General features: G+C 39.5%; 1 pseudogene; it reads right to left on the reverse strand.

Moving 5' to 3' along the window:
• Positions 1-222: 222 nt before the first annotated feature.
• On the reverse strand, positions 223-1,694 carry LOC101714231 (poly(A) polymerase type 3 pseudogene; annotated as a pseudogene).
• Positions 1,695-24,127: the final 22,433 nt, after the last annotated feature.

A 24,127-nucleotide genomic window follows, 5' to 3' on the forward strand; every position in this document is an offset into this window, starting at 1 on the left:
ACAAAAAAAAAAGAGAGCAACATAGCCAACATGCCTTCAAGGACATACTTTTTTTTTTTTAGATACCGGGGGGATCAAACTCAGGACCTTGAGCTTGCAAGGCAGGGACAGCGCCACTGAGCTAAATTCCTGGCCCACTATATTTGTACTTTTTTTTTTTTTTTGTACCGGGAATCAAACTAGGGACCATGCACTTGCGAGGCAGGCGGCGGAACCACTGAGCTAAATCCCCGGCCCATATTTGTACTTTTGAAAGAAGTTTCAAGCTTTAAAAAGTTTGGACCACCCTGCCTTACTCAGCAAAATTTCATCTGTGATAGAAAGACCTTGTTTAAACTCCTCAACCATGACCGTCCTGTGTTGAAAAGGACACACTGTACATGAAGTTCTGTTGGGGATATGCTGGTGTAATTTTATCACTGGGTTAATCCCTATCACTGGGGTTTACCATTGGGTCCCATGCAAACCAATTAAGATTGCATTCTTCAGGCTGTTTCAATAGCACTAGATTTGGCCATTCCCACTTAGAAAATACCAAGAAAAATTTATGTACAAGAGTTGATGCTATTGCATTTGGATAAAGCTGGTAAGTTCTTGCTACTAGCATAACCCAGGAAACACCACCGAGGAAACCTAATATATTGGAGTAGATGTGGCGTTTGGCCCACAGTTTGATAGTTCTCAGTTAACCTGAAGTTGTCATTGTTTGGTACCAAATGTAAAATTTCATAGGTTAACCTGCAACCATTAAGACTTCTTAGGCATCTTATATCTAAATTTTTAAGCAGACTGTTATCTCGTAGGTCCACATCTTCTGGAATAGTCTGCCTTGCTAATCTTGTAAATAAAATATCAATCTTTATCCCATCAAAACAGAGTTTGCTGATTGGTACAATGGCTCTTCCACAGCTCTTAAATCTTTTAGTTCTTCCTGGAAATTCAATCTATCATAGAATGAGGTGAAAAAGTCACTTCGATCAACATGTCTGGGTGCAACACATAATCCATCAATATCGGCACCTTTTGTATGTACTCCTAATCCGTAAGATCCAACCATAAAAATTTTTCCTCCAACGTTTTCAATTACAGATTGTGGGAGATTTCTTGTATACACTCTTTCACTAGGTTATTTAATTTTCCCAAAATTAAAATCCTGCGCTGCAATTCTTTCTCTTCAAAAACCCCCAAAGGCTTCAGAGTCTAGATGAGGTTTTGTGTCAGCACCCTGTCGGGGTCTCCTTGGGGGCTGCTAAATTGACAGGAGGTAATGCCGTAGCGCTTCTGCAGCGGCTGCGTCTGTGTGCTGTGATCCCTGTGTTGTAACCGGAAACGGTATCGGCTTGCGCCCCCCCCCCCCCGCCCCGCTCCGGCCCTGGGCATGATCTACTGAGGCAGGAGGGAGGGAGAGCCTGCCTCTGTCCCGTGGGTCCAGCCCCCATTCTTCTTTTCATAATCATTTACTCCCCAGCTACTCTGTCCTTGCTGTTCTTCCGCTCGCTACGCATGTTCCAATACAAGTCCTCTGCGTGGAGTAAGTTTCCTCGCATCTTCGTGTGGCTCACCACTTCTCTTCCAGACTGCTGCTCACGTCTGCCCCAACCCCGAATCTGTGCCTCCGTGTTTAATTCTTCTCCTTCGCACCTGTTACTCCCTAACACTGTGTTGATCAACTGTTTCTTGTCTATATTGCACATTACTACAGTGCAAGCGATGTGAGGGCAAAGACGAGGATCTAATCACCTCTCTGTTCCCAGCCCCCAGAACAGTTCCGGCACACAGAGCTTGTTATCACTGCTTGTAGAGTGAATTCACTTGCATTCTCCTCTCCCCAGTTTTGTTCCCATTCAAATAAAGTTATGATTGGTTCTTATAATAAGCCTATATGATGTTTAGTATTGTGTTTATTATGTCTATGTAGATTTGTCTAGGAGGATGCTAGTGAGTCTCCTCACTGGGGGTACCTAGTGGGAAAATCACCTTTTATGAGTTTTGTCCAGAGGAAAAGCGCCACTCCCTAAGAAGTGAAGGTGGAGTTGTCCGCATCACTCTTGGCCAGTCTTTGGCCAGTTTGTTTTGAGGGAAAGAGGGAAAAGGAGTGAGGGGGAATGAATAGGAGTGCTAGGGGATTTAGTGTCAGAAGGTGTTTGTTTGTTTGTTGCAGTACTGGGATTGAGCCCAGGACCTTGCCCCTGCTAGGCAAGCACTGCCGCTGAGCTATATCCTCAGCCTGAGATTCCTTTTTGTGATGACTGGCTTCATCAATGATCCAGACTCTGGGGGGAATCTTAAAGGAGCCTGTTGGAAAGGGAAAAGAAGTAGACGTGGTGTTCAGTCCAAGCAGTGAAGGCATAGTAATGGAGAAAATCAACAGATGGCCTCACTAATACAGGAATTAAGCCCAGCTATTGGTTAAAAGCCCCAAATATACATTTTAAAAATCATATTATATTTTCTTTCACAGTAGGTTTCTTTTTGTTGCAAACTAGGAGTAATTAACAGGTTAATTTGGACTTGAGGTAGAGATAACATGGTATATGCACTATACCCAATTGTTAAGTGAAATTTTATTTATTTATTTGCTTACTTACTTTTGCAGTGCTGGGATCAAACCCAGGCCCTTGAGCATGCCAGGTAGTCACTTTACCACTGAATTATATATACATATCCCCAGCCTGAAATGAAATTTTAAAATTCTGCTTTGAGAAATTTCTGACCTAAAATGAAATTTTAACATGCTGTTTTGAGAAACTTCTAAGGTTATAGGAACGTAAATAATCATAACCCAGATATGACAAATTGGACAAAGATATTCCTGGTTATCGTCCTAAGTGACACCTCCAAGCAAGGCAATCCTACTAATGTGCTAACTATTATCTGGAAGTGCTAATAGCCTGGGTTAGTGGTGCCAAGAATTCTTGGAAATTCTTGAAAAGGCAGTGGATGTGGGGTTGATGCTACCTGGATTAATTCTGTTGCCCTACCCTAGTTATTAACAGTACTTCCTGTTGAGAGGTGACCCATCTAGGCTTATGTTTCTGCAATGCCTCTGCCCTCTGGTGGCAAAACAGTGGTTTTGGGAAATGTGGAGTAAAGTAGGTTTTTGAGAAATGGACTTGGGGATGGGTATATACCCATTTTAGGGTGCAAAACTAGAGCCCCCAAAATATTTCTAGTCTCCTAATCACCTTGTAGACATGATTAGAAGATAATTCAGTTCAAAGATACAAAACAAGATAGGAATCTCATAAATGAAGAGTTGTTTTTATTTCTTATGTATTGTCAAATTTAAAATATTGCCAAGCCTGTGAAAAGCATATAACAAATGAGCATGCAATCACTATTCCGGAAGTATAAATATGTCTAAACATTCAGAAAGACACTTTGGCAATAGGTTTCAGAAAGTGACATGTTCATATACAGTACTTTGAGTAAGGAATGCCACTATTGGGAGTTCATGTTAAAAAATAAACTCACACAAAGATATATGAGAATATTAATTGTTTAAAGTGTAAAAATTTGAGAACAATGTTCTCAAATAAAGAACTGATTAAATATAGCTCATATATACAAAGGAGTATTACAAATCTATGCTCACTGGCAATCAGAAATTGTTGAATAAAAATAGAACAAATGGCATAGACTAAATAATATAATTCCATTTATAAAATTTTATATCTCCATGAACATGCATATATGTACAGACACAGTAAAATATGTCTAGAAGAATGTTCACAGTGTCTATCTAGATATTTTATGTTTTCTACATGTTTTGAGTCAATACATAAACATTCTTTTTATTTAAAAACTCCATAGCTATCAAACAAAATAAATAAAATTGGTTACTTATTTAGTAAAATAAACAAAGTTACCATGCTTAGCTTAAGTTTTTTTCTTAAACAAAAGCTTTGCTGGAATACATAAAATGGAATGAATTACTGATTCATGGCACAACATCTTGATCTCAAAAATATTATATGTGTGAAAAAACCAGGTGTGAGAGTATACATGATGCACTTCCATTTGTAAGACATATGGAACTGGTAGAAGGAATCTATTGACAGTAAGCAGATTAGTGTTACCTGGGGGCCACTATGAGGGATAAACTTCTAAGGAGCATGTGGAAATCTGGTGGGGAGTGATGGAAACATTCTGTATCTTGTTTTGTTTTTCTTTTTCTTCTTTTTTTTTGGTACCAGGGATCGAACTCGGGACCTTGTGCTTGTGAGGCAGGCGACGGAACCATTGAGCTAAATCCCCAGCCCAACATTCTGTATCTTGATTGGAAGGTGGCTATCCAGGGATCTGTGTTTTAGTTAATCAGTATGTTGTGGTGCTGGGGACCAAACCCTGAGCTTGACACATGCTGAGCAAATGCTCTACCACTGAGTTACATCTTCATCCCAGGGATATATATATTAAGATGTTATCCAACTCTATGCTTTACTGGTCATTTGATGACACACTAAAGTAAAGCTGTTCACCTGCACATTGGAGAACTGTGGCACATGGAGATTGTGCAACTCACTCAGAATCCATGAACTCAAGATGGGCTTTCAGGGCAAAGGCAAGCCTGGGACAAACGTGAAATCAGCAAGATTTGCAATTCCCTCTACCTGGAGCTTAACCCAGTCTTCCTCCTCCAATCCATAACCTTAGACAACACTATGTCACCCTCCCTAATAAAACATCTCCCAAGAGCTTTCACTTGGAGAAATTTGAAAATTATTATTACCATTTTTGGTCTTGTGAATGCTAGCTGAGTGCTCTACCACAGAGTCACACCCCTAGTCCCAAATTTGAAGACCATTAATTACTAACACAATGTTTTCTCATACCTAGAGGTATTTAAATTCTACCTTCAATCTAAATCCAAGGCCAGCAAAAGGGAACCCATTGAAACAGAGGAACTGTGTGTTGTCCAGAGCCTCCAGGGACTTCAGAGACAATTCACTCTGTCTAGGCTGAGATGTGCTCTGACCAGGGGCCACTGCCTGTCATGGTTTTAATATTTAGATCTTTAGGCCCCAAAATGTCCTTATAAATCATTTGTGACCCTAGTCACTGAATGCCTTCTGAACTTCCCTGAGGATACAGAGAAAAAGGAAACAAACAGATCCCAACCCCACAGAGCCAACTATTTTGTAGGAGATTCCAAGACAGCAAATATGTGTCAAGTGTCACCACCTGAACATGCTCCCTGAAGCCAGTGCCCAGAGAAGGCTGGATGGCAGATGGCTGGACTTCTCTCCACACAGTGCTTCAAGGCTGCAATGTGGCCAATGGGATGACATAAGTAAGGCTGACATAGTGTGCCCTACATTTGACAACTGAAGAAACTGGAAAAAACAAAAACAAAAATGAGTGATTTTCTCATTGTTTTAAAAACAAGGCCAGCTGGGTGTGGTGGAGCATGCCTGCAATCACTGCACTTGGGAGGCTAATGCCAGAGGATTGCCTTGAGTTCAAGGCCAGCCTGGGCTACATAGGAGACCCTGTCTCGAGGGAAAAAAAAAAAAAAGCAAGGTCATTCTAAAGAATTTGTTAAGAGGAGAGCAAGATAAAGTAAACTATTCTAGGAGAAGACTGTGCTTTCAGACAGTTTTTTACAACTGTGTATTATTTGCAAGATCTCACTTACCCCTGGTTTTAGACCCAAGATTTATTCAGAGACAAGGTCTTGTTATGTAACCCAGGTTGGCCTTAAACCCTTGATCCTCCTGTGGTGGGATTACAAAACTTGCACTACCACTCCCAGCTACAAATTTACTTTTTATTTAAATGGAAATTAAATTGAAGGTTTTTTGTGTGTGTCCCCCCCCCCCCCCCAGTACAAGGAATAAACCAAGGGCCTCACATGTGCTAGGCAAGCGCTCTACCACTGAGCTCCATCTCCAGCACTACAGTGGGTATCTGTGGACTATAGTTTGGATCTGGAATGTTCCTCAAAGGCCCATGTATTGATGACTTGTGTCCCCACCCCATGGCATTACTGGAGGTGGTGGACCATTTAGGAGGGAGGGCCTAGAGAAAAGAGCCTTGGAAGTTGAAGGAATGCCCTTAAAGGGGATGTTGGGATCCTAGCCTCTCCTCTGGCTTTTCTCCCCAGCCTCCTTGAGGTATGCAGCCTCCTCTGCCCTGTGCTGTGCTGCCACAGGCCCAAAGGCAGCCTGGGGAGGTGACCATGGACTGAAGCCTCTAAAACTGTGAGCCAAAATAAACCTTTTTTCCATTTAAGGTGATTATCTCAGGTATTCTGTCACAATGAAGGGTGATTGACTGGGGAGGGTTGCCTAGTTTTAGTAGAATTGTATTCGTTTATGTCAATAAGCACGTTTAATTGACTAGAAAAGCCAAGACACTGAAATAACAAGCTACTATTTATTTGACATTACTATTTATGAAATTAAATTGCATTATGGCCTGGTACCCTTTTATCATTCTTTTTATTTTCTCTTCAGGGCATCATTTGTTCCCACTGTTAAGTACCAGCCAAAGGGAACAATCAACAAACATATGGCCCTGGAGATGCACCTCAGTGGTAGAGCACTTGCCAAACGTGTGAGCTCCTGGGTTTGATCCTCAGTATCACCAAAACAAAACAACAAAACCAGATATATGCTTTAGGAAAAAGGAAACTGCTTTTCCCCCCAAAATTATCTATTTTGCCTTTCTATTTATCTGCTTCTCATTCTATCCTCCCCAGTCTTCCTGCTCCTTTGGCCTCCAAAAAGTTTCAGAATGTGTATCTTCAACAGAATTGTTTGGCTACACTTGCAGTTAGTTGCCAGGAATCAGTTTTTAGATATATGATTTGTTACTATTTATAGCATACCAACAAAACAAAAACAAACAAACCAACAAACAAACTAGAAGTGGCCTCAAAGTTAGGCATGTTCAGGGATTAAAGGGAATATATATGAGTAGTATTTTGGAACATTTTATTCGGGAATGTATGGAAAGAAAGCCATTGGTAGGGCAGGGGATTTAGTTCAGTGATGCTGCGCCTGCCTGCAAGTGAAAGGCCCTGAGTTCGATCCCTGGTACTGGAAAAGGACAAGAAAAGAAGAGAAAAGAAAAGAAAGCCTTTGGTGGAAAAAGATGAATGCTCATGGTCTAAGATTAAGAAACTAGGGTTGGGGATTTAGCTCAGTGGTTCCACCACCTGCCTCGAAAGTGAAAGGTCCCGAGTTCGATCCCCAGTACCAAAAAAAAAAAAAAAGATTAAGAAACTAAAAAAAAAAAAAAATTAAACTAAGTCGAGTGGCTTGAGGGGGGGGTCACACTGGTATTGAGGTCCAAAAGCCAATCTCAACTAAGGAGACTTGCTGAATTAAAGATTCACTGTCACAGCGCTGATTACAGCATTGCAAGATCAGTTCATTGCAGTCTAGCATCTCTTCGTATTCCTGCATCAAGATAATTATTAACGGGTACGCCAAGAGATGGCGCTGTGGGTCCAAGAGAAAGAAAGGCAGCAGGGCCCCGCGGTCTCCGCACTATCAGAGGTCACCACAACGCCCTGCCTGTGGTTTTCCAGATTTGCTTCTCAGTGTTTTAGTGGGTTCCTCAAACTCAGAATGAATGCCCATGGCGGTGTATATATGCGCATAGGAGAATCATTTTACCTTATTCTCAGGAAGAGTGGAGCTCCCAGGGTTCATGATACACAACTACAAGGAAAAGCCAGGTGTGGTAGTGCACATCTGTAATCCCAGCACTCTCAGAGGCCGAGGCAGGAGGATTGAAAGTTCAAGCCCACACCCAGCAATTTAGTCAAAATAAAAACCAAAAAGGGCTGGGGACCTAGCACAGTGCAAAGGCTTTGGGTTCAATTCCCAGTTTAGGGAGTGGTCTGAGCCCACCCTGTGAGTTTTAGTTTTGTTGAAAACGGAATCTGGCAGGGATTGGAAGGGCGATGATTTATGAATCATCATCGGAAAGATGGGACTGTCATAAGCAATAGCCTGGCATAAATGACAAAGTTGGGGTTTGGTTGTAAAAGAAGAAAATAGATGGACCAAAGCAAAAAGCAAACAAAATAATTATCATCATAAAACAACTTTGAGCTTTTGGAATGATATAAATCTCCTGCTTTCATGCAATGAGCACACTTTTGTCTCTCTTTCTCCAGCTGTCGATAGAAAGTCAAATCCCTCTAGGAACAAAATCTCATTCAGCCTCAGTCTTTTTATCAGCACTTTGTGGTTACAATTTCTTTCATTCTCACACAGCACTTACCATGTTAGAACCAGAAATGTTCTCTAAAAACAGAAAAAGCAAGCAAGGGTTAGTGTGTAGCTTAGTGGTGGAGAATGCGCCTAGCATGCACAAAGCCCTAGGTCACATCCCCAACACGGCAAAAACTAACAAAAAAAGAAAGCATATGTATACTATACTATGTATAGTAGTACACAGTACTCGATAGTGTGATAAATGACTGTTACTGTTTTAGGTACTCATCATAACATGCTATGTTTTTCATCCTTTAGAGTGTAATCCTACTTATATAAAACAGTTTACTGTAAAACAGTGTGCTGCTATGCCAATGGTAGCCTCAAGTATCTCGTGTTTAACTGTGTATTTGGATAATATCAAGGGACCATCACAGATGATTGACGTATACCTTCTCAGTTTGCACTTAGAAGTTGGCACTCTGTGTGGTGCTTTGTGATACATATGGATGAAATTGCCTAATAACATATTTCTCAGATTATATTTCCATCATGTGTCAAATGACTGTATTGAAATTTAAATTTAAAAAAAAATTGGCCTATGTGAAGTCTACTAGTTAATTAGAATTTTTTCTCCAGACCACTATTTGTCCAATATTAGTTTTGAAGATCTTTCTAAAACAAATCACATCTTCTGATGTCTTGTTAATGCTTGAGATTTTTTTTTAAATTACATGGAAAAAAAGTTTTCAGTTTTGCTTTGGTTGAGTTCTATTATATTTGAATATTATTATAGATTTTCTTCCCTTGCATTGTTTTTCTTTGAATAATTTTAATTTTTGTATATGTGTATGTTGAGTGAATGATAATAAAGTTACACATTAAAGAAAGAAAGCAAGCAGCTGGACATGGTGGTGGCATAACCTTGTAATCCCAGCCCACTGGGGACCTGAGGCAGGAAGATCTCCAGTTTGAGCTCAGCCTTGGCAACTCAGTGACTTAGTAAGACCCTCTATCAAAATAAAAAAGGGGCTGGGGATGTAACTCAGCGTTGAAGCCCCTGAGTTCACTCCTCAGTAATGTACACACACACACACACACACACACACACACACACACACGGTGGTGGCTTTTGTTAGGCTGCCCTCAAAATTTGTAATCTTCAAGTAGCTGGGATTACAGGTGTGCACCAAGGCATCCAGTGAACTAGTAACTTTTGAAAGATATTAGAGAGAAAAATTTTAAAAGGAGGAGAGCTAACTTCAGAGCTGAGGTGGTGATATTTATCCATAAGCCCTGCAGGCACCTCATTCTTTGTAAGTTCTCTGAAGGATGTAACTTTCCTTCTTCCCAAGCACATTTTAACTATCATAGTGATTTTTACTTTCAGCCTCTCACCCAGACTAATCAGTGTCTTGGGTAGGTAAAGCTATAGGTTGAAACATACCAAATATTGCATTCCTGTCATTTAGAGTTTGAAAGGTTTTAACTCTGGTTTAGAACAGTTTCTGTCATGCACAGTGATCCAGAGACTCATAGGAGCAGGGAATATTTATGTCCCTTAAGGAAGATTTTGGTACTCCCATTTGTCTGGTAGATGAGTTAAAAGAAGTAGAAGGGAGAAGAAAAGATGAGAAGGAAGGAAGGCAGAAAGAAAGGAAAGGAGGGAGGGAGGTAGGTAGTTGGGAAGGAAGAAAGGAAGGAGGTAGAAGAAAGAAGCATCTATTGGTTAACTTGAATGAACCCTAAGACTTCTGGGTCAACTAAAATTCTCACAGCTCAAATCACTTTTAAGATGTTACTTTAGTGCCTGAGGGTGTGGTTCACTGGTAGAGCTCATGCTCTATGCAGAAAGTGCTGGGTTCAATCTCTAGCCAGCCTGCCCCCTCTCCTAAAATGTTCATTTTTGTGTGTGTGCGGTACTAGGGATTGAACCCAAGGCCTTCACACTGAACTGAATCCCAGCCCTTTTAAATTTATTTATTTATTTTTTAAGGCAGGGTCTTGCTAAATTGGCCAGGTTGGGCTTGTACTTGCAATCCTCCTGCCTCAGCCACCCAGAATGCTGAGATGACAGGCATATTGCCACAATCCCCAGCTTCAAAATATTCTTTTAACCTTATTTGTGGTCAAGTTTTGAAGCACCTTGAGAAGAAATCTAGTTGTATAGACACGTTCTGGTGATGCCCAGCCCCTTTCCAAAGCCTTCACAGAAACCAGCTCCTCATGATGGCAGACCATTCTCCTGTTACTTGTCCTGTAGACCAGGGAGCATCTAGTTGCCATAGTCTTGGTATATCACAAGAACCATGGTGGAATTGCTGCCACATAATTGCACTTCTGGCAAAATAATCCACTGTCTTTGACCTTCCTCAGAAAACGTGTCCTCCAGGCCTCTAATTCTGAGATTGGTTTTTATGGGTTTGGAGCCTTCTCTAAGTTTTCCACCCTCTTAAGCTGCATGGGCCATGGGTGTCGGTGAGTTTTGAGTTCTAAGGGAAGAACTGTTAGGAGGGCAAATGTTTTTCCCTCTGTTGACTGCCACGGCATCCAGTTACACAATGGGATGATCCTTGCTGGGGTGAGCCAGGGTCGGAGATTGTATTATGGGAAACCAGAACGCCAGTTCCCGCTTGCTTCTTGGATGAGAGTCCTCCCTCAGGCATCAAAGCTCATGTCCTCCTTCTCTCTCATAGAGACGGGGCATATTTGGTTTTTGTCTTAGTACTCAGGGAAAAACATTCCCCAGAATATGGAAATAGTCAAGACATTTAAAAAAATCCTCCAGAACTATTTGTTGTGCTAGAATTTAGGATGATTTTAGGAATGGAAAACAATGTAGCAGTCACTGCTTCCCAAAAGAGAAAATTTGGGACTCAGATGACCCTGCTCTCCTGTCCATAGTTTAAACTCACATATTCCGGGTACTTTCAGCTTGCCACCATTAGCATTCTGAGTTTTTTCCACCTAACTTTAATTTGGAAAAATTTCAAATCAACAGAAAAGTTGAGCACACACATACCTTTCATTTATCCCACAGTTGTTAAGATTTTGTTACATTCGCTTTATTGCTCTTTCTACACACACTCACACAACATTCCTATTTTGAGTGGAAGTAGTTGAAAATAAATTGCTGTCATCACATTTTACCTCTAGGTACATTAGATTTCCAATCCATTTCTTTTGCATCGGTGTCTTTAATCTCTTAAGTCTCTTCCAATCAATTTTGGAAGGATCCAGGCCTGTTGATCTTGTCCAGTGTCCCATGTTCTGAAATGGTCTGATTGTTTCCTTATGATTAGATTCAAGTGAAACAGTTTTGCCAAGAATGACACATTGGTATTCTTAAATATTTCTTATTATGTCACATCAGGAGGTCCATAAAGTTGAGGGTAAATTTGATCACTTTCTTAAGACAATGTCTACCGTATCTCTCCAAGGTAAAGTCATGTTTTCCCTTTGTATGGGGCAGGTAATATGTGAGTGGTATTTTGAATCTCTGTGATTAATTTGTTTTCCAGTAGTCTTTCCACTGAGGGTTTTCCTGTCTTTTTTTGTGGGGGATGTTGGATATTGAACCAGGATCTTCATGCTGAGCTATACTCCAGACCCTTTTTATTTTTTTTTTATTTTTTATTTTGAGACATGGGCTCACCAAGTTGCTAAGTTGCCCAGCTGGGCTCAAACTTCAGATCCTCCTGCCTCCGTTTCCCAGAGTCCTGGGATTACTGGTGTGCACCACCATGTCCAACTTCTTTCTGTCCTTTTTCCTTTGCCTGGTCAATACAGAAGGTTAAAAAAAAAATGGCAATCTTCTAATTTATCATTCCTTCCAATTAGCTGATAATTGCAGAATACTCCCCACCCCATTAGTGCTGCAGGCTAAAAACACTCACTTGCTTTACTGAATTATTGCTGGGTTGTTTTCTGGACTCCTAATGGGAGACTTCTGCCTCTTCTATGACTGAGGATATAAAAATGACAGAAGTGGGTGGTAATGAAGTTGTCTCTACTTTATTGTGTTTCTTGTAATAAAATTGTAGGGATTTGGATACTACCTCAAACAACTCAGCTTTTTTTTCCTGTTGCTTCCTTGTTAACACTTAAAACAGGTCACAAAATATACAAAGTGGTGTTTGATGGGTGGGAAGGCAGTGCAATAGTTTGAATGCTCTCACTGTTGAAATCTTAACCCTCAAGGCAATGATACAAGGATGGGCCTTTTGGAATGTGATTAGTTCCTGTGGGCTCTTCCCTCATTAAAGAGACCCCAGAGAGCTAGTTAGATTCCTCTACTACCTGAAGACACAGAAGTGCCTTCTATGAGAAAGTGGGTCATAACCAGGTACCAAATTTGCTGGCACTTTGATGTTGAATGCCCCAGCCTCCAGAACTTTGAGAAACAAACTCATGTTGTTTATAAACTACCCAGTTTATGGTATTTTGCTATAGCATCCCAAGGAGACTAAGACAAACAGTGACCATAACCTTTATTTTTTTTTTAAATTTATTTATTTATTTATTTATTTATTTATTTATTTATTTATTTATTTATTTGGTACTGGGGCTCGAACTCGGGTCCATGTGCTTGCACAGCAGGTGGCGAAACCACTGAGCTAAATCCCCGGCACCATAACCTTTAATTGGGCCTTGTATGCTGACAACCAGTTGTGCTATTTTTCCTCTTGTTTTCCACCCTCTCCCTCTCTAGGGTGTTTCCTTCACACCTACTGTCCCTTCAAACCTTCAACACTAACTACCTCAGGTATCTTTACTCTTAGCCAATGACCTGGCCTCCTACTTCCGGGATGAGAAAGAATCAATTAGAAGAGCCTTCCATGATTGCTTGGAACTCTACTGCCCACTGCTCAGCCTCTGCACCCACACACTCTGCTCTCCTCTCCTTGGTGCAAGGGAGCCATCAGTGCTCCTACCAAAAACATCCCTTTCCTGTGCACCAGATCCCACCCTTCTCAGTCACTCATACCATTACCCAAGTAATGTTTTTCTTTCTCCTGCATCACCAAAAGTATTAATTCTATACATTGTCATTGGCAAACTATGGTGTTATTATTTTTCACAACTGAAGAACACCCTCCTCTTGACATTATTTTCCTGACGAGCAACTACCACATTACTTTGCTCCCCTTTAAGGCAAAACTTGTCAAAACCACTCTGTGGTATCCATGTTGTCTCTTCCCATTCACTCTTAAATTCTTTCTAATGTGGCTTTTCCCTTTATTCCTCAGGTGAAACTATACCTGGAAGATCACCAGTGATCTCCTTCTTCCTAAATCTAAGAATCATAGGTCCTCCTTTGAGCTCTCAGCAGTCTTTGAGGCAGTTGATCACTCCCTCTTCCCAATCCACTTTCTTTGCGGCTTTCTCACAAAACCTTGCATTCTCTTCATTTACCTCAGATTTGTGAGCTCTGTATATCCAAACCTGAGCTCTGTATATCCAAATCTCCCTAACCTGCTCCACCTAGTCTTTTCCACCCCAGGTGATGCAACCTCAGTTTTCAGCACAAAAACTTTGGAGGCATAGTGTTAGTTGACTTTCTGTTGCTGTGACAAAATACCTAAGGATAACAATTTAATGGAGAAAAGACATTTTGGCTTTCAGTCTATGATCACCTGACTTCCTTGCTTCTAGGTCTATGGAGAGACACAATCATATATATATATATGGAACCCATGGAATCAGGTTTGAAAGAATGCAAAAGGGCAGTCTGCAGCTGGCAACTTCCAGGAAGATGGTGGAACAGGAAGCAGCAATAAAACAACTTCTTCAAGATTTGGAATCCAGACACTGGAAAATAACAATTTGAGGAAGGAAAGAAGGAGGGAAGTGGATCCCTAGGACCCAGGCGTGATCTGAAGGGAAATTAGAGCTTACAGAGAAACCGAAAAGACAGACCTCAATGCAGAAAAAGGAGGGGGCAATCTGCACTTTCCCCCTGGCTCCAAGTTCATGGCATGAGAGAGGAAGATTGAATCTACCAAGACACAGTGAGGGTGGGTAACTCCAGAGGCATCCAGGAAGAAAAACACCGTGGAATGAAGCAGTGGGTGCTGTGTGCTACAACAGCTGGTGAGTGACCCCAGTGCAAGCAACTACCGTGTTCCCTGGAGAGCGTGTTTGGTCAGATGCCATTTTAGGGAGGGGCCTGCTGAACCCAGGACTCAGAGCAGCCATGGATTGGCTTCATCTCAGGACTCCCAGTATTGAAGTCCCATAGAGGGATAAAAGGAAAAGGCACATTAGAGAGAATTTAAGAATGAATGGGAAGAGACAACATGGACAGCAGAGTGGTTTTGACAAGTTTTGCCTTAAAGGGGAGCAAAGTAATGTGGTAAGGGACAACTACAGGAGACATCCAGGGTCAAGAAGCCAGGGTCCATTGGCAAGAAACACTCAGAGTGCTGCAGGCTGAATGACTCAGGCCCAAATTCCATGACCACAGGCCAGGATCAGCCTGGACTTCTGTGGATTTGGAAGTCTCAGATCAGCACCTTGCCCCAGTCCTACTCCAGGCTTGCTGGGATTATCCAGCCCAGATCTGAGCTCTGACTGCCTTCTTTATCTATCAGCAAGAGCAGAGTTAGGCCGTGAATTGGACACTATCACAAAACTGTAGACCCTAGAAGACAACCACAGGCTTGAAATCACAGAGAAATTTCTTTTTTTTTCTTTGTTATTTTTTCTGTTCGTTTTTTTTTTCATCATTTGTTTTTGTTTTTTCATGAGTGTGAACTTTCTTTTAGTTTTGTTGTTCTGTTTTGTGTTGTTCTTGTTTTGGTTTTTTCCTTCTTTCTTTCTCTTCTGTCTTCTTCACCATTTTCCCAAGACTTGGGTAATCTTCCTTGGTCCTTCAGCCTTGCTTCTAATCTCTTTCTCTTATTTCTTTATATTTTTCTCTGATCCCTCTTAAATTTTCTCACCTTAGGGTAAAATCACCCTACTGAGTGGACATTTACTGTATATAATTTTCTGATTTGCCTTAGATCTTGTTATATAACTATAAATCTTGTACCTATGGTTAACAGTGGCAAATTAATAGTTATCACAGTTTGCCATTTTCTAGTCTGTGCTTGATGCTAATGTTATTATTGATTTTTTTCTACTTTAGCCAAGATGACGTAGTTGTTGTGATAAGTTGATCTTTCTTGTATGCCAATACTTAGATCGCCCGGGAAGGGCTCATAAACAGTACTATGGTCCAGTACCAAAGAACTGGGTGCTAGGCCAAACAGGCAGCAACATTTCATCCCTAATAAAGTGAAGAAGCAGGATCTTGGGACAAACTCAAAAACCAAAAGTCAGCTACACCTAGAAAACATCTCTAAAAAGTAGTCATTTTCTAAAGAGGTCTCAACACTGATAATAAAGCTACCTACCATAAACAATTTACAAGCCTCAGAGCAGAAAACAAGTAAACAATAACAACAACAAAAATAGAAAATGAGAAAATATAGAAACAAGTTGTAACCTATTAGATCCAACTCACCCAGGGCAAATCAAGGGGGCACTGAGGTGGAAGAAATCAAAAACTTCTCAGCTGGATTTTATGAAATGGTGGCAGCAGAAGTAACAAAACAGATTAATGAGTCTCTTGACAAAAACAAGAGATAATTAAAGAAATGATGACTATAATGAAGGAAATTATTAATGAATCTAGGGTAGATACAGATTTTAAAAAATAGAGGAGCTTAGGAAACACATGGAATGCCCAACATAGAAAATAATTGGATTCCATAAAATAGATTCAAATAGAAGTCCAGGAAATTAAAAATTCTACTGAAAGTATGTGTAGCAGAGTCAATTAATGCGAAGATAGAATATCAGACCTAGAAGACAGGGTTGTGGTGCACAATCATCAAATGAGAAACCTCTTAAAAATAGCACGGGACCATGAAAATAAATCCAACAGCTGTTGGATGATGCACAAAAGAATAATATAAGATTAATTGGAATCAATGAAGAATCAGAAGATAGCACAAAGAGCATAAACAATTAGTTCACAGACTAGCAGAAAACTTTTCAAGTGTGGAAATAGAACTTGAAACACAAGTAAGTGAGGCATATAGAAATCCAAATAGGCATGATCAGAATAAAACCATACCAAGACATATAGTTAAGATTCCAGAAATTCAACAAAAGGCAGATTTTTTTTTTTCAGAAATCAGTTATCTTTAATTCTTTTATTTCTTTCTACCTAGGCCAAATCAGTTCTTCCTGCCTAAGATACATTACAATCGACTAGGAAATTGTAAAAAGATGTTGATTTTTAAATATCTTACTAATCTTTATTTACAGTATTCTAAGAAGCCATTAGCATTAAGCACATTTTCCAAGATGGCACACAGTTATTTTAGGTGCAGACTTTGCCATTTCACACAGTAAACTTCTAGAGATTTAATTATTAAAATATGATAAACTCACACTTTTTTTTTTTTTTTTTGGTACCGGGGATCGAACTTGGGTCCTTGCGCTTGTGAGGCAGGCGGCAGAACCACTGAGCTAAATCCCCAGGCCCCTCATACTTTTAACTTTATATCAGTCTTAACACTTCTCAGAGCTATAGAGTTTGGCTCTAAAGATGAGAAGCACACAATCATACCCATCACAATCACCTTCTTAAAGTCATCTAGGTACCATTTTGAACACTTGAGTTAATGCATTGAAAACAACTCCATTACAATAAATCTGTAAGTAAACCAAAAAACTTTATTTGTAGTAGCTAAGAAAGCAGCTTTTCATGGAGATTGAAAAAAGAAGTAGGAGAAAAATGAGCTAGTAGCTTCCCCTTAAGAAATAATTTTAATAGCTTAAAAATCTTTCACAGAATCGTACTTAAAATGAGGCAACATTAACTCAATATTTAACAGAGATAAAAATAATTTTTAGTAAGACTCTGGCCTAAAACTAGGCCTTGGATTGCATACTTTTTAGTTATAGATGTAAATCTCAAGCTACATGTATTAGCTCCAAGTCAACCAAATATGAAATAAGGCTAGATTATCCTTCACTTTTTTATGCTATAGAGCATGAAGAGGGTAACGAATGTATTTATGATTCCACCATTAAAAATGTCACTTAAACTGTAACAATTTTCAAAGTACCTTGACATATATCAGTGAATATATTTCCAATGCCTATATAGCTACCTATCTTTATAAACAACTATGACAATAAAGTAAATTTTGTTTTAAAAAGACTGTTGCTCTTCCCAACTTTTATTCAAAGTTGAATCTCTGGCCAGGGATTTAGCTCAGTGGTTCTGCCACCTGCCTCGCAAGCGCAAGGACCTGAGTTCGATCCTGGGTACCAAAAAAACCCCAAAACAACAACAACAACAACAAAAAACAAAATTGAATCTCTGTTATTGATAATACTTAGACAAACTTCATCTTTCAAGGTTGTAAAAATTAAAGGCATTAAATTGGTATCCAAAAATCAAAGAACAGCTTCATCTATGAAGTTATGTGTTGTATGCTGACAGTTGGCAGCAGAGATTATACAACACGTATTGAGACGAATGCTATATAAAAGATTCTGTGTGTATATACATACCCCCCAAGTAGAAGTCCAGTTTTAAAAACTGACTCCCTATTCAGCAAATGTCCAAATGCTAAGTTTTAAATTCAGCATTATCTTATCTCTCTTTGAAGAAAAATTGTTACACAGACATTAAAAGTGTAATGAGTTAACAAAAGAAAACCTTTGTTTAGGTTAACTAAAGCTTTTATATAAAACAAGTGTAAAAATTTATTCTCTAAAACAAAGTATCAAATAACATAGAAGAATGTTATAGCCCAAGGAAAGCTGCAGAAAAATCTTGTGGCCAGGTTGTGTTTTATGACTTTAACCCCAGTGTTTCCATGCTTTATATGTCTTATACTAAACAAAATCTATAAATACAAACTCAGGCCAATAAAACATGCATTAATGTTTAGAAAAATATACTTTGCCTTTCTGTTAAATGTGCTTAGAAAAGTAAATGTAGCAAACATGCTACAGAGTTTGAGCATTAAAAAATAAAACACAAATCTTACTGTGGCTGCAGAAAATTAGTATTATAAAGGAAAGATTTGTCATATAATATGAAAACTTCCCTATATATTGTAAGGGTATATTGAAAAGTAATGAAAAACAGTAATGAAAAACAGTAATTAAAGACCATATTTTGCTGTATGAAATAAGAGCCTGAGAACTGGCAGGAAAATATTCTAATTTCAAAAAGTCCACTATATTATACTCTATTTGCCACTAACAATTCCATCAAGATTACTAGTCCTTTAAATGTGAGGTTGGTTGAAATGCTTCTTTCAACATTCAACTAAATAAACCAAAACAAAACCAGAAAACTAGCTAACATTTAAAGGCATAGTCTCAACCAATGTATATCCTTTCCCTTATTGTTCATATTTAATTTTCAAAACCTATTAATACTACTTAGAATTTCTAAAGCATTTCTGAAATGTTCTTATTCTAAGTTATCTCTCAATACCATAAATACTAAATTATAGCACAATATGCTAACAGAATCACTTAAAACACTGTTCTGACATACCTTGGGATCTGCTTCTTGGCTCTTCAAACTTGTGATGCTATTTTGCTGATGGAACAAATACTTGCTCTGCTGATGTGCTACTAACCTGGTCTGTAGATGAACTAGTCACAAGTATTATAGTTCTAAAGCCCACTTCATTTCTCTGAATCATTACAACACAAGAGAGGGGTTTCTAAGTTGAACTTTCTAATATTCACAGTATGAAATGGTTTGAAGTGGCTAATCAAATTTTGAAGACCTATCTCAGTGCTCTTACACAGAAGTATGAGATACCTCTGGTGAATTCTAAGGATTGCCCCAGGACAAGCTTTTCTTAATATGCTTAACAAATCTAATTTAGCTCCACCCACGAAACACATTTCAAAATTTGTTGCATAAAAATAAAGTGTAATTTTCACAATCAGGTTATGACTCACTCCACATAAGTCCTAAAGCAAATGGAAATAAAGTCAATCAAATTCAGGTGGTAAGGTCATGGTTTAAAGCTTACAAGAAATGAAAATATAAAATGAGAACTATACAGTGAATATCGTGGGTGCAACATGCAATGATATTATTACTATTGCTTTGTGAACATGACAACTCCATTTCTATATTGAGAAAATATACAAGCATTCAATGATACCATTTCTCTAATAAATAGATATACACCTCATATAAATATATTCTCATAGGAAACACCAAAGGGCAGAATATTAAAAGTTGTTAGAGGAAAAAAACCCCATAACAAATCACCTAAATCACCTAAAGAAAAACCCAAGAGAATCACAGCAAATTTCTGAACACAAACCCTTAGGCAAGGAGAGCTTGGAGTGAAGTATTGAAAACACTAAAAGAAAACAATCTCCAACCCAGATTGATGTACTCTACAATGTTATCTTTCAAAATTGAAAGAGAAATAAGATAATTCCATGATAAAGAACACCTGAGTGAAAAGCCAACCCACTGAATAGGCAAAATTTTTTTCTCTTCAGACAAAGGACTAACACCTAGAGCATATTAAAGACCTCAAAAAAATCTCACACCTACCAAATTTAAAGACCCAATCCAAAAATGAGCAGCTGAAATGTATAGACATTTCTCAGATGAAGAAATACAAATAGCAAATAAATAAATGAAAAATTGGTCAACATCACTGGTTATTTGAGAAGTGCAAAATAAAGCAACATTGAGATTCCATCTCACTCCAGAAAGAATGGCTCTCAACAAGAAATCAGCCAGTAACAAATGCTGATGTGGCTGTGGGGAAAATGAAACCCTTCTCTATTGCTGACTAGAGTACAAACCACTATGGAAATCAGTATGGAGATTTCTCAAAAAACTAAAGCTAGAGGCTCCATCTGAACCAACTGTTCACTTTCTATGTATCTTCTGGAGAGAGAAAAAAGCATCATAGCACAGTGATATATACACACCCATTTTTTTTTTTTTTTTTTTTTTGGTACCAGGGATCAAACTCGGGACCTTGTGCTTTCGAGGCAGCAGTGGAACCACTGACCTAAATCCCCAGCCCATGCACACCCATGTTTATAGCAGCACAATTTATAATACCTAAATCTTGGAAACAGCCAATATGCCCATCAAAAGAAAATGTGGTATTTATATACAATGGAGTACTACTCTGCTATAGAGGATAAATGTATCATTTGTAGGAAAATGGATGCACCTCAAGACCATAATCTCAAGTGAAATGAATCAGACTCACAAGTTTAAATATTACATTGTTTCTCTTGTGTGAGGAATCCATGGAGTAAATAATTAATATAATGGAGAAATGGGAAAGGGAACAAAGGAAAGGAGAAGGGAGAAGAAAAGGAGGAAAAAGGAGAAAAAATAGAATGGAAGGAAAAACTGGAAATAAAGCTATTGTAAATGGGAATGGGAAGAAGAGTTAAAGAGAAGGGAGGAGAATGGAGGAAAAATGAATTAACATATTATGTACGAATAAAAAGTGAAGTTAAGAAAAAATGGAAGAACTGGCACTCACTGCAGAGTTCTGTTGGAGTCTGTATCGGGAAGGCAAAAGTTCTACATTGGAAAGCTGAAAGATTTGATCTTGAAGGCTGAAGAATTTGTACTGGAAACTTGGAGGTGAACATCAAAGGCAATGGTGAAGCCTGGAGCTCCTCCAAAGAAACAGAAGCAAGACTTCCTTCTTCTTTCCCTTCTTATTCCATCCAGGCTACAATCCTATTGTTTGGTGCCACCCACACCCAGGGTGGGTCTTCCACACCCAGAGTGGGTCTTTCCTCTTCAGTAAGTCCATCATCCAGATGCACCTACTACTATGCTAAACCAATCAGCTGGATGTTTCTTGCTCATTTTTGTTTTGTTTTAAGAGTAGGAAAATTTATTGAGAGAAAGAAAACTTCTGTCTAAGAGAGACAGAAGGGAACTGGAAAGTGGGTTGCCCCTCATATTGACACCACAGTTAATTATTACAATCCACCCCTTGTCAATTTGACAACCAGACACATTTCCTTAAACCATACTAGTCCCCAGATATAGAAGGCAAAGTTTTTCTTTGGGTGATGCTTATTCCTAACATTTCATAACTTAAACATTATAGCACAAGTTTAACAATATTTAAGAATCAACGTTAAGTCTACCAATATTACGTTACAAAGGAAGCATATTAACAAAATAGGAGAGAACAATTACAATCCTCATTTCTGTAATGGATCACATGGTTGTAGCTGGTATTTATAACTTCCTTCTTTTACTACCCATGCTGTTTTTCCTTAGCCTTCAGCAAGTACCTTAGCAGGTCTTTGTTCTTTTCCTGGTGTGGTAACTCATGCCTTCATTCCTGAAGGTTCTGGACCATTTTTCATACTCTGTGGATCGTGTTTTTATAGTTTCCCATTTGCCTTAATAACAGGACATGACAATGCTAGGAGACACCCTAAAGGATCTCCTGCACTCCAACTATATTCTTCCTTTCCTCCATTGTGGTGTAATTGTCTAACTCCTCTTGGATAGTCTAGATCATTCAACTTCGCTAACACTAATTATTTAACACTAATTATCCAATGTTTTTAGCTTGTTTACTCAGAGGCATGAGGAGCCCAAAATGACCAGGGGGAAATCTTAGCTTCCAATTCAATGAAATCATTGTTGTGGTTTCTAGTATGAGCCTTGCCACTTCTGGAACTAAGACCTCTAGGCCAACAGAGCATAAGGTCATGGAAACAGCACGCAAAAATTTTTCTAATGGATCACTATGGGTAATGGTGAGTGGTACCATTCCTACTTCTACCCCTTGATTCCTAGACCCATGAATACTGGTTATGGGAGAGAGTGCCATATAGTAGTTGCTGATTCAAAGCATAAACATCCTTTTGAAGAACCTTGCTCCAGCTATGCAAGCTAGGTGCACTCTATCTGCATTTCAAAAGGCCACCACCTTTCTGTCAATCCAGCAGCTTCCTCAATAGTGAGGAACATGGTAAGACCAGTGAATTCCATGAGCATGAACCCATTGGCTCACTTCTTTGGTGGTAAAATGTTTTCCTTGGTCAAAGGCAATGCTGTATGGAATACCATGATGGTGGATAAAGCATTCTGTATGTCCACAGATGGTAGTTTGGGCAGTGGCATTATATGCAGGGAAAGGAAATCTATACTCAGAATAAGTATCTATGCCAGTAAGGACAAAGCACTGCCCTTTCCATGATGGAAGTGTTCCAATATAATCAATTTGCTACCAGATTGCAGGCTGATCACCCTAAAGTATGGTGCCATAATGGGGATTCAGTGTTGGTCTCTGCAACTAGCATATTGGGCATTCAGCAGTGGCTGTAGCCAGATCAGCCTTGGTGAGTGGGAGTCCTTATTGCTAAGTCCATCTCTCAAACCATGACTATTTTGTTCATGAGCTCTTTGGGCAATGACAGAGGTGGCTAAAGAAAAAAGTTGAGGGCTTTCCACAGAATAGGTCATCCTATCCACTTGATTATTAAAGTCCTCTTCTGCCAAGAAGGTCACTTTTTGCTCAGTGCTTACATGGAACAAAAATATCTTTACATTTTTTTGCTCATGTGCAGAGGACTATCCATATGCCTCTTCCCCAAATATTTGTCCTCAATTTTCCAGTCATGTTCCTTCCATGGCCCTGAAGATCCAGCCATACCATTGACTACAACCCAAGAATCAGTATATAGTTGCACATCTGGCGATTTTTTCTTCCAGGCAAAATGTATGACCAGATGCACTGCCAAAAGTTCTGCCACTGTGAAGATTTTCCTTTACTACTATACTTCAGGGATGTTCTGGAAAGGGGCTATAATGCAGCAGCTGTCCTCTTGTGGGTATGCCTGCATAATGTGCAGAACCATCTATAAACCAGGCCCTAGCCTCATCTTCCTCTGTCAGATGACTCTACACTCCATGAGGCCATAGGTGCATGTTGAGATACAGAAGGCAGTATAGCAGGAGGAGGAGCCATGGGCATTTGGGCAACTTCTTCATGTAACTTACTTTTCCCCTCTAGATCTGCTCTGGCTCATTCATGTATATACCACTTCCATTTAATGATGGACTGATGCTGTGCAACTTTATGACTTGGTGAACCAGATAATACCTAGCTCATGATGGGCAGCTCAGATAACCTGGTGTCCCATGGTGAAGGATTCAATTTTCACTAAGGCCCAATAGCAGGCTGGGAGCTGCTTTTCAAATGGAAAGTAGTTGTTTGCCAATGGTGGGAGAGCCTTGCTCCAAAATCTTAAAGACCTAAGAGACTCCAAGCAGCATCCCCATCGACCTGACACCTCAAATATCATTGGATCTGCTGGATGATATGGCCCAGTGGCAAAGCAGCCTGCATAGCAAGTCCAACTTGTTGCAGGGCCTTCTCTTGTTCTGGGGCCCCCTTAAAACTACTAGCTTTCTGAGCCACTTGATGAATGGGTTGGAGAGGAACACCTAAGTGAAGGACGTGTTGCTTCCTAAATCCAAATAGGCCTACTAGACATTTTGCCTCTTTTATGGTTGTAGGGGGAGCCAGATACAACAACTTGTCTTTCACCTTAGAATATCTCTACATGTCCTACACCGCTAGACTCCTAGAAATTTCACTGACGTTGAAAGGACTTGAATTTTAGTAGGAGTTATTTTCCATTGTCTGACTTACAAGTGCTTTATTAACAAGTCCAGAGAGGTTGCTAAGTCCTGCTTACTTGGGCCAATCTGTGTAATATCTTCAATGTAATGGAACAGTGTGATACCTTGTGGGAGAAAAAGATGATCAAGATCCCTGCAAACTAAATTCTGACACAGGGCTGGAGAGTTGATATAAACCTAAGGTAGAACAGTGAGGTGTATTGGAGGCCTTGCCAGATCAAAACAGATTGTTTCTGGTGGGCCTTATGGATAGGTA

The sequence above is a fragment of the Heterocephalus glaber genome, unplaced genomic scaffold (genome assembly GCF_053883595.1).
Source record: "Heterocephalus glaber isolate CG9 unplaced genomic scaffold, H.glaber_assembly_v1.0 deba00000331, whole genome shotgun sequence".
NCBI lineage: Eukaryota > Metazoa > Chordata > Mammalia > Rodentia > Bathyergidae > Heterocephalus > Heterocephalus glaber.